Source organism: Lathyrus oleraceus, chromosome 3 (genome assembly GCF_024323335.1).
Source record: "Lathyrus oleraceus cultivar Zhongwan6 chromosome 3, CAAS_Psat_ZW6_1.0, whole genome shotgun sequence".
NCBI lineage: Eukaryota > Viridiplantae > Streptophyta > Magnoliopsida > Fabales > Fabaceae > Lathyrus > Lathyrus oleraceus.
The window spans coordinates 486,911,440-486,930,564 of NC_066581.1; positions in this window are offsets into that span (position 1 = coordinate 486,911,440).

Sequence of the window (19,125 nt, forward strand, 5' to 3'; positions counted from 1 at the left end):
GAATGACCGTAATCCGTAATGACAAAGACGAATTGATCCCGACTAAAGTTGCCACGGGATGGAGAATGTGTATAGATTATAGACGGTTGAATACCGCGACTCGTAAGGACCATTTTCCACTCCCATTTATGGATCAAATGCTTGAAAGACTATCGGGCCAACAATACTACTGTTTTTTAGACGGCTACTCCGGGTACAACCAAATTGCGGTTGACCCGGTTGATCATGAGAAGACGGCTTTCACGTGTCCGTTTGGAGTGTTCGCATACAGAAAAATGCCTTTTGGGCTTTGCAATGCGCCGGCGACATTCCAACGATGTGTCCAAGCTATTTTTGCCGATCTAATAGAGAAAACAATGGAAGTCTTCATGGATGACTTCTCGGTGTTTGGTGGGACGTTTAGTCTATGCTTGGCAAATTTGAAGACGGTGTTGGAAAGGTGTGTGAAGACTAATTTGGTGCTAAATTGGGAAAAGTGTCACTTTATGGTGACCGAGGGGATTGTGCTAGGCCACAAAGTCTCTAAAAGGGGGCTTGAAGTGGATAGAGCTAAAGTTGATGTAATTGAAAAATTACCCCCTCCGGTCAATGTGAAGGGCATCCGTAGTTTTTTGGGGCACGCGGGGTTCTACCGGCGCTTCATCAAGGACTTCTCAAAGGTGGCTAAACCTTTGAGCAATTTACTCGCCAAAGATCAGGTATTTCTCTTCACCGACGATTGTTTGCAAGCTTTCGAGGTTTTAAAAGAAAAATTGGTTACCGCTCCAATAATAGTCGCTCCCAATTGGAATGAAAATTTTGAACTAATGTGTGACGCGAGTGACTATGCCGTTGGAGCGGTACTTGGCCAAAGAAAGGACAAAACTTTTCATGCTATACATTATGCGAGTAAGGTTCTTAACGAGGCTCAAATAAATTATGCCACAACGGAAAAAGAACTACTCGCAATAGTGTATGCGCTAGAAAAGTTTAGGTCCTATCTTATAGGGTCTAAAGTCGTGGTGTACACCGACCACGCGGCGATTAAATATCTGCTGACCAAGCCGGATTCGAAGCAAAGGCTCATCCGTTGGATCCTCTTGTTACAAGAATTCGATGTCGAAATTAAAGACAAGAAGGGGTCGGAAAACTTGGTAGCGGATCATTTATCCCGCTTGGTGAATGTCGAGGTTACCGCATCTGAAAAGGAAATCCGGGAAGAATTTCCTGATGAAAAATTGTTTAAGGTTCAAGTTAGGCCGTGGTTTGCAGACTTTGCAAACCACAAGGCTAGTGGTTGTGTGCCGGCCGACCTAACTTCGAACCAAAAGAGGAAGTTCCTTTCGGATGCGAAGTATTATGTTTGGGATGACCCATACTTGTTTAAGTTGGGTAGCGATAACCTGTTAAGGAGATGCGTAACTGGTGATGAAGCCCAGAGCATCCTTTGGCATTGTCACAACTCGCCTTATGGCGGTCATTATAATGGGGTTAGAACGGCCACTAAAATTCTTCAATCGGGATTTTATTGGCCAACTATTTTTAAAGACGCACATACCCATGCGCAAAGATGTGACAGTTGCCAAAGGAGTGGTGGGATAGGTAAGAGAGATGAGATGCCTCTCCAAAATATCCAAGAAGTGGAAGTGTTCGATTGTTGGGGCATAGATTTTGTTGGACCTTTCCCACCCTCTTACGGGAATGAGTACATGCTTGTAGCTGTTGATTATGTCTCTAAGTGGGTTGAGGCGATTGCCTCACCTCGGGCGGATGCCAAAACGGTGATAAAATTTTTAAAGAAAAACATCTTTTCCCGTTTTGGAACACCCCGAGTGTTGATAAGTGACGGAGGGTCACACTTTTGTAATGCACCTTTGGAAACAATTTTAAAACATTATGGTGTATCGCATAGGGTGACAACTCCGTACCACCCTCAGGCTAATGGCCAAGCCGAGGTCTCTAATCGTGAGATTAAGAGAATCCTCGAGAAAACCGTGTCTAACTCGAAAAAGGAGTGGTCCCAAAAATTGGACGAAGCATTATGGGCCTACCGTACGGCCTTTAAAGCTCCAATTGGCCTAACTCCCTTTCAATTGGTATTTGGTAAAACTTGCCATTTGCCGGTTGAATTGGAGCACAAGGCCTTGTGGGCCCTCAAATTTTTAAATTTTGAGAATGAGTCGGCCGGTGAAAAAAGGAAAGTACAACTACTTGAGTTGGAGGAGATGCGCAATGCCGCATACCACTCAAGTTGGTTGTACAAGGAAAAAGCCAAGAAGTATCATGACAAAAAGATCCGAACCAAAGAATTCGTGCCCGGACAATTGGTCTTATTGTTCAACTCCCGGTTGAAGTTGTTTCCCGGGAAGTTGAAATCGAAATGGTCCGGGCCATTTCGGGTGAAAGAAGTAAAAGAGTACGGGGCCGTTATCATTGAAGACATGGACGAGAAAGACAGTTGGACCGTGAACGGCCAACGATTGAAAGTGTATCTCGGCGGTCATGTGGATTGCGAGAGTTGTGCTCAGCCGCTCGATGCTCCTCTGTGAGCATCGCACCGTCGAGCTTAGCCGACGTTAAACAAGCGCTAGTTGGGAGGCACCCCAACATTGTAAGTATTTCCTGTTTTATGTTTGATGTTGTATAAGTATTGGATGACATGCAAGTGCTGCATTTGCAAAAGCACTTGCTGTCATGCTCGCTTGCAGCTCGCTAGGCGAGGCTGCAGCGAGCGCGCTCGCTGGCTGCTCGCTAGGCGAGGCAGTAGCGAGCGCACCAGTACTGTTGTATTTAAATAGTTCAGCAGGGCAGTTTTGCCTTTACCCTAAAAATTCTTCTGAACTGCTCTGCTGAAGTGTGCGATTTCCCTTCTCAAATTCTCTACCGTGCATCCATATCAACAACATTTGTGTGTCGGTCAATTGCAAACACTTCCCACTTCTCCTTTCCAAATCCGTTTACCTCAAGGTTTGCCCTATTGCATGTTTCTTTTGTTGCATTATTTATTTCCAAATTTGAATGGTAAATAGGATAGGTGTGATAGGAACCTTGAGGTTGCATACAATTTTGGGAGTTTGCAATGTTGTGCATTTAGGTTTTTAAATTGGGGATTTACTCTTACTAAGGTTTTCCATGAAATTAGGTATCCCCAATAGCATAGAACAACTCATTGTCATGAGGAATCATTGGGTTTTGCTGTGGAAACCTTGTATGTACAGGTTTTGGGGAAACAATTTTGAAAATGCAGAAAAACCCAAAACCCGTAAGGTTCGCTAGCAGCTCGCTAGGCGACCTGGGGCGAGAGTTCGCTGCAACTTCGCTAGGCGAAGCAGCAGCGAACATGGCAGAATTTTGATTTATGTTTTAATTTCTAATCTGTTTGTTTCGTGTTTGTTGCTTTATCTCTTGTTTTGCAGAATGGAGTCAAGATCAAGTGCTGGCAAGAAAAGAAAGGGAGCGGCAACTACTTCACGAACCGTGCCAATCCAATTCGACCACGACAAGTTTGTGGGCCCGAAACAAGCGGCACGGTACATCGCTTTGGAGAAGCGAAACATTTTGCCTGAGAAGCGGTTTCTGATCAACCCACAGGGCACGTATCGGAGTTTTGCCGGGTTGATCGATACAAAGAAATGGGATAGGTTGATAAATCCCTTGGAACACTATGACATCGCTACAGTGCGGGAGTTCTACGCTAACGCATTGCCTGATGATGATGAGCCCTTCACTTGGGTCTCTAGAGTGGCCGGTCGGCCAGTTCCTTTTGACAGGGATACAATCAACCAAATCCTCGGGGAGCCGCTTCAGCTGGGTGCTGATGAAAGAGACCAGTACCATATTGACCTCCGGCTGCACAAGGATATTCCAGCAATTACAGCCGCCCTGCTTTTACCAGGGAAATCAGTTGAGCCGAACCCATCTGGGGTTCCTATGAGATATCATCGGGAGGACATGACTCCCATGGCTCAGCTGATTCTTCTTCTGGTCTTGACCAACATACAACCCAAATCCCACACATCTACTGTGCCGATCCCAGTGGCACATTTAGTACATTCCATCCTCGCCAATGTTGAGATTGATGTGGCGAGGATCATTGCCAATGAGTTGAAGACGGTAATAGAGAGCGGACTGAAGTCGGGAGCTCGGGTGAATTGCCCCCTTGCATTCCCTTGTTTGATTATGAGTCTGTGCATTAAGGCACGAGTGCGACTTCCGTCCCGGGGTCAGGTTAGGATCCCGGCTCCTATTGATGACCGGTATGTGGCAAAATACTGCAGAGCTAAGGCCACCGGCAGCAGTGCAGCCTCAGGTAGCACTAGGGTTTCTGATGGTCCTAGTGCTTCTACTCCCAGGGTCGATCCATACCTGCGGGCTGCGTGTGAATACAATTTCCAGTGGATGGCAGCATAGCAGAGGGCTATGATTGACATGCACGACTCGATGCAGCGTTTGCAGCTGCAGGGTAGTGGTGCACATGCTTTGATGACACGGGAGCAGTTTCTGGGTAATGCAAATTGGCCCGTGGACGTGCCAGTCTATTCTGAGGGGGTGGGAGCTGATGATGATGATGAGGATGATGATGAGGCGACCGGTTCTGAGGCCGGTAGTGAGGAGGAGTCTTGAGCCCTTTGTGGGTTAAGTTTTTGTTTTTTTTTTGTATTTCAGTTTTTATTATGGCATTTTTATTTGTACTTTTGAATTTTGTATTTTGACCAATGGGTTGTACTATTGGGGTGTTTTGTCCCCCACGAACAAAATTTTATTTTTTTCAGTTAATATTATTTATGTTTGTTGTTAATTTTGTGTGCTTAATAAAATTTTGGTTGAATGAGTGGCAAACCCTTCTAGATTGGTTGCTCCTCAAGAAGTACCCAATGAAGGTGCATCCGAGCTTGGATGGCAATGATAAGAATAACAAGTGAATGAAGCTAAGGTACATGGTTACCGTCGGCTAGAATTTTAGAATGCATTAGGAACTTTACTCTTTTTGGTAAATTGAATATTGTCTTTTTGCAACATAATTGAATGAATGTTTCATCTAGAACTTAGAACCATATATGGTGAGGAAACCTCCATTGTTCACTTAAATGCTGGAGTCTAATAAGTTTTGTTGATTCATTTGATTCATTATTTGTCTGTTATTATTGTGAAATTGTGGAAGCAATTAGAAATGATCAAGGCACTTGTTTTCTTTCGAGCACAACTACATCCAAAAACAACTTACCTGTGAGCAGAGAGAGTATTTGTTAACCCCTTTGAGCCTGAACAGTTGAATCTCGGCTTGAAATAAAGCGAGATCTCAAAAATGTTTTTTTTTACAACCCGAAAAATCTTGATTATTGTTCTTTTGCCGTAAAAAGTTAAGAGCATTCACTTAGGGTGTGGAAGAAATAAGTTGGGGAGAACGAAAAAGAATCGGTAAATTCCACAACTCTTGAAAAAGAAAAGAAAAACCGAGCAAGCATAGAAAAATATATGTATAGAAAATGTAGAAAATAAACATCTATTTTGTACATTTGATGTGAAAGAAAAGAACAAAAATATAAAAAAATGAAAATGAATGCTTGCTTGGAAGAAAAATAGTGAAAAATAAGAGTTGAGTTGTGGAATATGTGTTGTGAAGGTTACAAATAAGAAACAAAGGAAACAAAGTCGAGTAGTGTGAATATTACTGTGAATGTCTCTTTTGCATCGGGACTTTCGTTTCAATGGCCTTAGAAATGTCCCTTGTTTGTTAACCCGACCAAGTTTCAACCGAAAAGCCCTTAGTGATCTTTTTGCTTCCACAGTAGCATTTTTAATTGATTAGACATTGTATGAATCTATTTGATTTCTTCATTATTTGTTAGTGAGTGAGATTAGTCCCGCGGTTGCAAACGCGCAAAATCTTCATTCCTTATTCGAAGAGGAGAGATAGGATGATTCATTCAGAATAGCATTGTTGTAGATAGATATATATTTTGCATTGCTATTTAAGTTTTAGTTCTTATGTATTATTTTATTCAAAACCGTTGGAAACGTGTATTTGCGGATTTCGCTTGTGTTTGAGCCGTTTGTCCAACTTCGGAAAAACCGTTTTCTTAAAAGCAAATCCTCTTGTTCTTCAAAGAGGCATACTTTGCTTGAGGACAAGCAAGAATCTAGTTGGGGAGAGTTGTTAGATGCCCAAAAGTGCTTATTTGAGCTATCATATGTGGGCATCTTTCACTCTTTTGCCTTGCTAAAATTGCCAAAACCACATTCATTTTACATGGAATGCATTACATTGATAAACAAGCTTGGTGCCTTTGATGTGTGTGATTATTGTGCAGGAAAGGCATGAATTAATTGATAAGGAAGACACAACAAAATTGGCAAAGGAACCAAAGCAAACAAGCATTCTATCTGCCAGCTCGCTAGGCGAGGATGTGGCGAAGCAAAACCTTCGCTAGGCGAGCTCCTGGCGAAAGGCTCCAGTAAATTGGTTAATTAATTCGCTAGGCGAACTGAAGGCGAAGTGGCAGCGAATTCAGTCTGTTTTGGTGAAAAGAGCAGCCAGCACTAGCTCGCTAGGCGAGGCTCTAGCGAGTCCCCAGCGAGCATTCCAGTAGCAAAACCTCTCAACCTCGCTGGGGCGAAGGTTGAAGCGAGTTCTTCGCTAGGCGAAGGTCTGTTCGCTAGGCGAACATGACAGTTCCACAGGCCCAGTTTTCTCTGGGCGCAGGGGCATTTTGTGCCCATTTTTGGCCTTCGCTAGGCGAGCCATTCTGCTCGCCTAGCGAACGTGACAGTTCTGCACTTGTCTATAAGTAGCAGGTGCCACCACTTGAGACCACTGGATACCACTTTTTACCAACTTTTTCATTTTTTGTACTTTCTCTTAGATATTTTACAGCATTGCTTTGTGGGGGATTTTATGCCCTAATTTCATTTCTCTTCATCTAGCAACCATCTTCCACAAAAAGAAGGTGGATTCCCATCCAACTTCGATCATTCGACTTGGATGTTGATCAACCCTCTTTTCTTACTTGCCGACCAAGCTACCATGAAAATGAGTAGCTAAGTCTCCATTTGTCAAGGTTAGATGTAGGTGATTTCCAAGCTTTGTGTGTAAATGTAAGGATCCTCATATGTAAACTCTTTAACGGTAAATATATGATGAAAACTTTGTTTCTATTTAAAACTCTTTGTGTTGGTATTTGATCGAGAGATGTTTACCGATTCTTGACCTAGGTTTTCATCCAAACTTGTTTGTTAGCTAGAGATAGTAACGAATGATTTTGTTCACCATAAGGTTGAACCAAAACGTTGTCTTTTTGATAGATTGTGTTCGAGAGAAACAATGGATCAAAATGACAAAACTCACAATGGGTGTTCGAGAGAAACGCATTGAGAGGACTTTGTGAAATTATTTATCATCCAAAGGAGTTTATAATATTGTTGACCGTGCAAAAACATGCAAAGCAAATGTAATCATTGAAACCTAACTTTGACAATATTTCTCATATTAATCAAAACGTAACTTTTACCGCAATTAATTACTTTGTATGCAATATAACTTGATTAAAACCCAAAACCCTAGTGTTACTTCAAGTTAAGATTAATTCAACCATTGAACGGCAGCGATATCTTACAATCTCTGTGGATACGATAACAAAAACCCGACACTTAAACACTGTCCATTCAACAAAATTGGGAGCTGATGATGATGATGAGGATGATGATGAGGCGACCGGTTCTGAGGCCGGTAGTGAGGAGGAGTCTTGAGCCCTTTGTGGGTTAAGTTTTTGTTTTTTTTTTTGTATTTCAGTTTTTATTATGGCATTTTTATTTGTACTTTTGAATTTTGTATTTTGACCAATGGGTTGTACTATTGGGGTGTTTTGTCCCCCACGAACAAAATTTTATTTTTTTCAGTTAATATTATTTATGTTTGTTGTTAATTTTGTGTGCTTAATAAAATTTTGGTTGAATGAGTGGCAAACCCTTCTAGATTGGTTGCTCCTCAAGAAGTACCCAATGAAGGTGCATCCGAGCTTGGATGGCAATGATAAGAATAACAAGTGAATGAAGCTAAGGTACATGGTTACCGTCGGCTAGAATTTTAGAATGCATTAGGAACTTTACTCTTTTTGGTAAATTGAATATTGTCTTTTTGCAACATAATTGAATGAATGTTTCATCTAGAACTTAGAACCATATATGGTGAGGAAACCTCCATTGTTCACTTAAATGCTGGAGTCTAATAAGTTTTGTTGATTCATTTGATTCATTATTTGTCTGTTATTATTGTGAAATTGTGGAAGCAATTAGAAATGATCAAGGCACTTGTTTTCTTTCGAGCACAACTACATCCAAAAACAACTTACCTGTGAGCAGAGAGAGTATTTGTTAACCCCTTTGAGCCTGAACAGTTGAATCTCGGCTTGAAATAAAGCGAGATCTCAAAAATGTTTTTTTTTTACAACCCGAAAAATCTTGATTATTGTTCTTTTGCCGTAAAAAGTTAAGAGCATTCACTTAGGGTGTGGAAGAAATAAGTTGGGGAGAACGAAAAAGAATCGGTAAATTCCACAACTCTTGAAAAAGAAAAGAAAAACCGAGCAAGCATAGAAAAATATATGTATAGAAAATGTAGAAAATAAACATCTATTTTGTACATTTGATGTGAAAGAAAAGAACAAAAATATAAAAAAATGAAAATGAATGCTTGCTTGGAAGAAAAATAGTGAAAAATAAGAGTTGAGTTGTGGAATATGTGTTGTGAAGGTTACAAATAAGAAACAAAGGAAACAAAGTCGAGTAGTGTGAATATTACTGTGAATGTCTCTTTTGCATCGGCACTTTCGTTTCAATGGCCTTAGAAATGTCCCTTGTTTGTTAACCCGACCAAGTTTCAACCGAAAAGCCCTTAGTGATCTTTTTGCTTCCACAGTAGCATTTTTAATTGATTAGACATTGTATGAATCTATTTGATTTCTTCATTATTTGTTAGTGAGTGAGATTAGTCCCGCGGTTGCAAACGCGCAAAATCTTCATTCCTTATTCGAAGAGGAGAGATAGGATGATTCATTCAGAATAGCATTGTTGTAGATAGATATATATTTTGCATTGCTATTTAAGTTTTAGTTCTTATGTATTATTTTATTCAAAACCGTTGGAAACGTGTATTTGCGGATTTCGCTTGTGTTTGAGCCGTTTGTCCAACTTCGGAAAAACCGTTTTCTTAAAAGCAAATCCTCTTGTTCTTCAAAGAGGCATACTTTGCTTGAGGACAAGCAAGAATCTAGTTGGGGAGAGTTGTTAGATGCCCAAAAGTGCTTATTTGAGCTATCATATGTGGGCATCTTTCACTCTTTTGCCTTGCTAAAATTGCCAAAACCACATTCATTTTACATGGAATGCATTACATTGATAAACAAGCTTGGTGCCTTTGATGTGTGTGATTATTGTGCAGGAAAGGCATGAATTAATTGATAAGGAAGACACAACAAAATTGGCAAAGGAACCAAAGCAAACAAGCATTCTATCTGCCAGCTCGCTAGGCGAGGATGTGGCGAAGCAAAACCTTCGCTAGGCGAGCTCCTGGCGAAAGGCTCCAGTAAATTGGTTAATTAATTCGCTAGGCGAACTGAAGGCGAAGTGGCAGCGAATTCAGTCTGTTTTGGTGAAAAGAGCAGCCAGCACTAGCTCGCTAGGCGAGGCTCTAGCGAGTCCCCAGCGAGCATTCCAGTAGCAAAACCTCTCAACCTCGCTGAGGCGAAGGTTGAAGCGAGTTCTTCGCTAGGCGAAGGTCTGTTCGCTAGGCGAACATGACAGTTCCACAGGCCCAGTTTTCTCTGGGCGCAGGGGCATTTTGTGCCCATTTTTGGCCTTCGCTAGGCGAGCCATTCTGCTCGCCTAGCGAACGTGACAGTTCTGCACTTGTCTATAAGTAGCAGGTGCCACCACTTGAGACCACTGGATACCACTTTTTACCAACTTTTTCATTTTTTGTACTTTCTCTTAGATATTTTACAGCATTGCTTTGTGGGGGATTTTATGCCCTAATTTCATTTCTCTTCATCTAGCAACCATCTTCCACAAAAAGAAGGTGGATTCCCATCCAACTTCGATCATTCGACTTGGATGTTGATCAACCCTCTTTTCTTACTTGCCGACCAAGCTACCATGAAAATGAGTAGCTAAGTCTCCATTTGTCAAGGTTAGATGTAGGTGATTTCCAAGCTTTGTGTGTAAATGTAAGGATCCTCATATGTAAACTCTTTAACGGTAAATATATGATGAAAACTTTGTTTCTATTTAAAACTCTTTGTGTTGGTATTTGATCGAGAGATGTTTACCGATTCTTGACCTAGGTTTTCATCCAAACTTGTTTGTTAGCTAGAGATAGTAACGAATGATTTTGTTCACCATAAGGTTGAACCAAAACGTTGTCTTTTTGATAGATTGTGTTCGAGAGAAACAATGGATCAAAATGACAAAACTCACAATGGGTGTTCGAGAGAAACGCATTGAGAGGACTTTGTGAAATTATTTATCATCCAAAGGAGTTTATAATATTGTTGACCGTGCAAAAACATGCAAAGCAAATGTAATCATTGAAACCTAACTTTGACAATATTTCTCATATTAATCAAAACGTAACTTTTACCGCAATTAATTACTTTGTATGCAATATAACTTGATTAAAACCCAAAACCCTAGTGTTACTTCAAGTTAAGATTAATTCAACCATTGAACGGCAGCGATATCTTACAATCTCTGTGGATACGATAACAAAAACCCGACACTTAAACACTGTCTATTCAACACTCAGGCAACATCATAGCAACTAAATGGATCTACAAGAACAAGTTTGATGAAAATGGGAATGTAATTAGAAACGAAGCTCACTTGGTAGCCCGAGGGTACACTCAAATAGAAGGTATTGACTTTGATAAATGTGTTTCTCCAGTTTCCCGTCTTGAATCCATTAGACTTCTGCTATGAATATCTTATCTTTTGAAATTCAAGTTGTATCATATGGATGTCAGAAGTGATTTTCTAAATAGATTCCTAAATGAAGAAGTTTACATTGAAAACCCCAAAGGATTCATTGATCCTAGTGCTACAAATCATGTCTACAAGTTGAAGAAAGCTCTATATGGGTTAAAACAAGCTCCAAGAGCTTGGTATGAAAGATACACTGAATTCCTCACCACTAATGGTTACAACAAAGGTTGTTTTGATAAAACTTTTTTTGTCTAGATCTATGTGGATGATATCATATTTGGTGGAATGTCAAACAAGATGGTGGAACATTTTGTTTAATAGGTGCAGTTTGAATTCAACTGGACTTAGTAAGTGAACTCGCTTATTTCCTTGGGTTCCAAGTAAAACAAATTAATGAAGGAATATTTGTATCTTAGAGTAAATATGCCAAGAACATTGTAAAGAAATTTGGACTTGAAAGTGATAGACACAAGCGTACACCTACTGCAACTCACATCAAGTTAAAAATAGATAATCAAGGAACCGAGGTAGATAAAAGTCTCTTTAGAAGCATCATTAGTAGACTTCTTTACCTCACAGATAGTCGCTTTGACATCACTTTCTCAGTGGGAGCTTGTACCAGTTATCAAGCCAAGCCAAAATTTAGTCATCTCACTTAGGTTAAAAGAATAATTGAATATATAAACGGGACAAGTGACTATGGCATTTTGTATTCTCATGACACCAATGATGTTCTTGTTGGGTATTGTGATGATGACTTGGTTGGGAATGCTGAAAAAGAAAGAGCGCCTATGGGGGATGCTTCTTTCTAGGAAACAATCTTATTTCATGGTTCAACAAGAAGCAAAATTGTGTATCATTATCTACTACTGAAGTTGAGTATATTGTTGTAGGAAGAAGTTGCGCCCAATTATTATAGATGAAACAAATGTTGAAAGAGGACAATATCAAACAAGATGTTATGACATTATACTGTGACAGCATGAGATCCATAAATATTTCCAAAAATCTTGTTCAATATAGTCGCATTAAGCATATAGAACTATGTCGTCATTGCATTAATAAGCTGGTTGAAGACAAGGTTATCATTCTTGATCATGTTGCAACTGAAAATCAATTGGCAAATATATTTACTAAGGATTTCGATTCTTATCGGTTTGAAAAACTAAGAAATACCCAAGGTCTAGAATCTATATAAGATTTCTAGAAATTAATGTTGAGATGGCATGGAAATTATTGTGTGTCCACTTTCTCTCCCATGGCCATCATTACCCAGACATGTACGCCTCCAATTGCTTCAAATTTTAGTATTCCAAAAATAGTAGTTATTCAAAATATTATGAAGTTTTACATTATGAAGCTCAAGCGTATTAGAAAGCTCTCCAACTTATATGAGACTATATCAACTTCTTCTCTAAACCTAACAACTCTCGTTCATATTAAGAACAAAACTTCTGCAAACATGGTTGGAACTAGACAATGGACAAATACGTCTAAAAAATCAAAGAAATCAACAAAGAAGTCAAAGAAATCTTTAGTGGAAAGTGCAGAACCTAAACATGTTGTTAACATGCACAGGGTGAAGATGAAGGGGGTCATTCTTGGTGGGAAGGTCGATGGTTCGGTCAGAGGCCCTCTCCCTATGAATCCTCCTAAAGAGGTGAAAAAGAAGAAGCTGGAGAAAACAAGTGAACTATCCTCAAAGGTTCCTTTGTCAATGGTCGATCTCACTAGGAAAGGAAAATCCAATGAGAAGAAAAAGGTCAAAGACAATAAAGTTAATAATGATCAATCCAAACCAGCGACTCGAGGTACCCAAGAAGTTATTTATGAAGCGTTGATTCAAATGGTCGTGCTATTGGAACAAAATTGGTTTGTACCATATCTCTAAGGTTTTGATGATAAAAAAGCATTTAAAGAAAAATTGGGTATACTAACATATTTTTAAGTGTGCAGGATCATAGACTAAAAATGTAAGAACAAAAAGTGTTCTACAACAGACTCCATGATTTTGATGATAACAAAGGATGAAACCAAAAATGGCACCCTAACGAAAAGTTTCTAAGTGTGTAGGGTTCTATAGAAAGAAGAAATAAATCTGATGATGTCATCAGATGCAAAACAAGATCAGATGCAAAATCTCAAGTATCAGAAGCATCTAAAGAGGAATCTCATTCAAGAAGCTCTGACTCTGGACAAAACTACAAAGTATCAGAAGCATCTGAACATGAAGTAAAGTCTAGAAGCTCTGACTCTGAACTAATGCCCTCTGTAAACTCTGGAAGTTATCAGCGCCATCTGAACTTTCAAGAAATAACATCAGAAGCAAGTTTCTCCAGATACACGAAGACTCTAATCAGAATTGTTAATCATGATGAAGTAACGTTTAAGCCAAGTTAAAGTTCTGCAAATGGATTTCCTCAATTAGAAAGAGACGTTAATCTCCACTTCCAAGAGAGAAGATACTAATTGTGGTAAGTAGTCACTTCTAAGAGAAAAAGTCTACTGCAGAAGCTATTAATGGAATGGCGTAACTACATCTCAATATCCAACAGATTCAACGCTACTTCAACTCTACTTCAACTCCTATAAATAGAGAAGAAATCAACTTTCAGTAAGCAAGAAATCACTAGCCAAAACTATACTGAAATCATATCACGCTCAAGAAAAACATCTTTGTTCTTCAAAGATTTTCACTAAGCTTTTGCTTATCAAGTGAAAAATTTGTTCTTAAGTTTGTAATATTTGCTTTCTTAGAAGCACTCTAGATTACACATCTTGTATCTAATTTTTATTTGATTTCCTCAAGTGACTCTTTGTAGTCTGTAGACTTGAGAGGACTAAGAGATTTTCTTCTCTCTTAGGGGTTGTTTGTAATCTTTCAAGATTAGTGGATTAAGTCCTTGTTGAAGGCGAAATCACCTTGGCCGGGTGGACTGGAGTAGCTTTGTGTTATAAGCGAACCAGTATAAAATCTTTGTGTGATTTCATTTTGCAAAAGCGCTTATTTTTCAAACAATTCAAACCCCCCCTTTCTTGTTTTTCTCACCTTCAAAAAATTGTGATATAAACTTAGTGTTGGTATTGAATATGAACATTTAAATAGAAGCTAAAAGATCTAGATCTTGAAGGATCAAAACTTTAGAAATAGACTCTAAAGAATCGGACTCTAAAGGAGGTCAACTTTTGAAGGCCAGACTCTAAATAAAGTCAAGCTCTAAAGACTCCAACTCTGGAAGAGGTCAACTTCCTCTGAATTTCACAGACTTTGAAGTCAGACAACGCAAGGATCAAGAAGACTCTAATAGGTCACTATCATATTTTAAGGCCAGTCATCACAAAGATCGAGAAGACTCTGATAGGTCACTATCAGACTCAGAGAGCAATTTATCTTCTTCTGATAATGTGAATATTTAAACAAAAATCTACACAGACAATTGAGATGTAACAGATAATTCCTCTTGAAGTAAAGGGATTTAAAATATCTTTTCAAAGGCATTAACCATATCAAGTAACAATCCAACTTCTATGATTAAGCTTCTCCAATACTCTCTTGTGCTAGCTCTTCTCTTCAATGACTCTTTTTATGTTTCTCTATATAAGGAGTTGAAGACTTGAAAGAGTTGTTACTCTGCCAAAAAAAAAGAACAAGTTTAACTTAGAATTTCTTATCATTTGTATATTCTTAAAAATTCGTAAGTCTTAAGAGTCTTCTTAAGTTGTATTTTGTTTATACGTCTGATTGTATATCAAGTGTAATATCCAAACAATCTTTTAAGTTAGATTGTAAGAAGTATCTTGCTTATGTGTTTGAGCATATGAAGTCTCTTGCTGAGTGCTTGAGCATTAAAAGTATCTTACTTGTGTGTTTGAGAATTTGAAGTCTCTTTCTTGTGTGCTTGAGCATATGTAATATGTTGTGATTATAGTAAAATCCCTTGGAAGTGAAAGGGGACTGGACTACTCTCATTTTGTGGGAGGAACCAGGATAAATTTGCTTGTGTCTCTGTTTCTTTCACTCTCTAACTCTAAACTTGTTTTTATCCGCTGCAAACACTTAACTCTATATCATATTGTAGACTTTATGTTCAAAATATGATATGAGATTTTTAGAAAAGAAAGAAAAAGATAACACAATTCACCCCCACCCCCATCCCCCCGTTCTTGTGTTTTTCTCACCTTTATGTACTAGTCGACATTTAAGGTAATACTACCAAATTAAAACCTAGTGTTTTATGATGTTTCTGAGATAGTTGTTGCGGTTTAGAAAACACAAGATGTTGATGCTGAAAATTTTACCCAAACCCTAGATTCCATTCATGTTTGTGACCCACCTAGGAAAGATGACATTGATAAGATGTTTAATGAGAATCTTGTTGGTGAACCTGTGAGTGACATGTTGATACCTTCATAGATGGTATCCTTCATGATTATCATGAGGATATGAAGGATTCTAGTGATCAAGAGCTTGTGGCTAGCTAGGTTGATGATGAAAACTATGTTGGCATACCTTAGATGAAGAAAGAAAAATATGAAGATTCAAACCCCACTACTAATCTAGATTCTGATGATGTAGAACCTGTTGATGATAGAGATCAAGTTAAGGAAGAAATAGAGAATGAAAATGATACCCCTGATGAGGACAAAATTCAAAAGTCCGTTGATAATGAAACCCAGAAAACCAACCTAGAAGAACAAGATGTTGAGAATAATATGCGGGACAACAAATCCAACTCTCTAGAGACAGAGTCACCAACGTATCAGGACAATGACAATATGTCCCTTGAGAAAAATGTTGATCAAGATAATGAGAACATTGTTACCTCTAATCTTGAAGATAATATTAGTATGTCTGTTAGTGATAATGTGAATGATGATGTTAGGAATAATATTGTTGAGGCTCCTATTGATCCTATTGATGATAAGAAGAAAAAGTTTGCAAAGAAAGGTAAAAAGAAGGAAGACGAGAAGAAAGATACTCTCAAACCTAAGAAGACCTCCACCAAAAAGGCTGCTACTCCAAAATCTAAGAAGATGACTAAGAAGAAATGAGCATCGGGAAACAAGAATAAGGATGTTGATGTTGTTGATAAGTCAGTTGTCAAGAAGAAAGACGCCTCTAAGATGAAGGTTTCTCCTATTGTGGAGGTTATAGAAGAGGATGTTGATGACATTTAAAATGGCATTAAGGTCAATCCTATGAAGAAAAATAGTAAGATTTTTGCAGGAAAGAAGATCCCTTCAGATGACCCTCTTGCTTCAATGGACAAGGTTTCCTTCCACAATGAGGATAACGTTTTAAAATGGAAGTATGTTTACCATATAAGAATTTCCCTTGAAAGGGAGATATCTGAAGAGGCTCTAAAGTGTGATGAGATTATTGATTTGTTTTAAGATGCTTATGTGATGAAAACTATCACGTGTCTAAGTCCATTTTATCCTCCGCTGGTAAAGGAATTCATATTGAGTATCTATAAAGACTTCAATAAAGATGGAAGTACATACTACATGAAAGTTCATGGTTGCTGCATTGGGTTCTATCATGTTGTCATCAATGAATGAAGTACCATCGCTGAAAAACCATTGCATATGACATAACTGGAGGAACATATGAAGACTATCCTTGTAAAGAATTGCTCCCCGCAGCTAATATGACTGTGAAGTTTTCCATCGTGAATAGGATTGGTGTTGCAAATTGGGCTCCCACAAACCACAACTCAGGTATCACAACTTCTTTGACTAAACTTACCTATCAGATAGGCATTATGGTTGAATTTGATTTTGGAGAATATGTTTTTGCACAAGTATTTAATCAACTTGAATCTTATGATATGAAGTTACCTATTGGCTTTCATGCCCTTATTTTTGGGATTTTGATTAGTCAAAGACATGATAATATCAATAGTGAAGATCTTGTGGGTGTTAGGGTAAGTCCATTAACTTTTAGTTATCGCATGTTTGCTTAGACACATTTTCCATACGTCTCTATGCCCAACATACACTTTGATCTAACAAATGAGGGTGACCTCCATGAAGTCCCTCCAATGTCTAGCACTGCCAAAAGCAATGTTTTGTTGGAATTAACGTAGGTGTTAGTGGAAGTCCATTAACTTTTAGCTACCATATGTTTGATGGGACACATTTTCCAGACGTGTCTATGCCCAACATACATTTTGATCTAACGAATTAGGGAGACCTCCTTAAAGTCCCTCAAATGTGTGTCACTACCAAAAGCAATGCTTTGTTGGAATTAATGTAAGTGTCAAAGTCTCTCCAGGAAGTGATTGCGACATCCAGTGCTCGATAGAATATAGTGGATGGGCTGATTAAGATGATGGTCCCCAAGGGTGTTGGTGCTTCATGTAACGGTAAATTCATGATCATCAAGCTATGAATAAGCTAGACATCAATTACACAAGATTCGTCACCGCGCTTTTATTGTTTCCAAGGGAAAAGGGAAAAGTACGAACAAAACCTAAGAATAAGAAGTTTTCAAATCAAAACTAATAAAATGTCAGAGATTACAGGTAAGGGGATTGGTTACACAGAGGGAAGGTGTTAGCACCCGAAGTGTCCTAGGTACTCCTAGGGAGCCCTTTTTTGTGTGCATATGTGTTTTTGTATAAATGGTGTTTGCAAATAAAAAGAGTGTAGGGATGAGAAAAAATTTCATTAATTATATTTTTGTGTTTGACAAGACCTTCAGACTTGTGCCTACGTACCAACATAAGAATGAGGGATCAAAACCTCGTAGTTCGTGATATCAATTTTAAAGTGAGTGCATTGCTTTTAACAAAAATTTAAGTTTGAAAGGCACAAAGGCCTAAAAAATGGTTTGAATGAGTGTTAGTTCTTTTTGACTTTTTGAAATTTTAAGTCAAGTATAGTTAAGTTCATTTACAACTTTGATTAAGAAAATGAGTTTGAAATTGCAATGGCATAAGGCCAAAGTTTCTAGTTTGCAAAAATGGTCAAAGTTTAGAAATCAACAAACACAAGCAAAGAAGATTTAAAAAAGAGGGAGAGATTTTGAAATTAAAGAAGTGGGGAGGAGATGAAGAGACTAATCCTAAGCATAAAATTTAAAAGTTGAGAGTTGAAAAGATTTGACCAATGGGCTGCAATCCAATAGACAAGACTGTCATATAGAAACCCAAATTTCCCTTGGACTTTTGAATCAAGCAACAAATAATATACAAATAGCAAGTTGAAGAGCAAGGTATCAAATAAAGATAGCCACATCCAAGCTTAGCAACTCCATGATCTTCTTCAAGTTTGCCTATGTAGCAGATGAATTTTAAGATGGCACAAATCACAGGTTTAATATAACAGCTTCACCATGATCATGTTGCAGATGAACTCATATGGATCTTCAATGATGTATCGGGTTGAATTTCTAATTTCAAGCACTTGGTTACATGAAAGTTGGCATTGGCCAAGTCCTTTGCATAGGGAGTGTTGCCTAAATTCTAAGTCCAGTTGTCTCAGACCAAACCAACAGTCCACACAAGATATTTTTTAGGGTTTTTGTTCTTATCATGTACGTTAATGGTCAAAGACCACACAAACAAACACAATATACACAAGCGAAATATATCACCAAATATGGTTCAAGTGGACAAAGTGAAAATGACATTAACATAAACAATTTGAATGGTATGAATAATGGAAAATGAATAAAGCTCAAAATATAAATTACATTAAAAATAAATGACTTGAAATTAAATGTTAGTTGTTAATGAGTTAGAAGTTAGTATTGCTTTTGCTTTGCTTTTGTTTTAAGTCATTCTTTGGAGAACACTCAACCCACTTATCACAAGCATGGATCCTTGAACCAAGACATCTTCCAAAGGAAGGGAAAAAGGCCAAGTTTCCACACAATACCATGAAAGAGGGGAGACTTACAATCTCACTAACTAGAATGTTATGCCTTTTGTGTCAAAATTTAGCGCTATGTTAAGCAATCGTAATTGGACTTATGTAGAAGTCAAAGCTATTTGAGGTCAGGCAATAGAATTTTGGTGGTAATGCATGTTAGAGATATAGAATGATGAACTATGCTCATGAAACATACCACACACAAAAAGAATATGCAAAGTGGGGGGCCTAATCTCATCCATACTTATGTTGATTTTGCAATCAACTAGCCTTAGGATGTTAAGATATCATAGG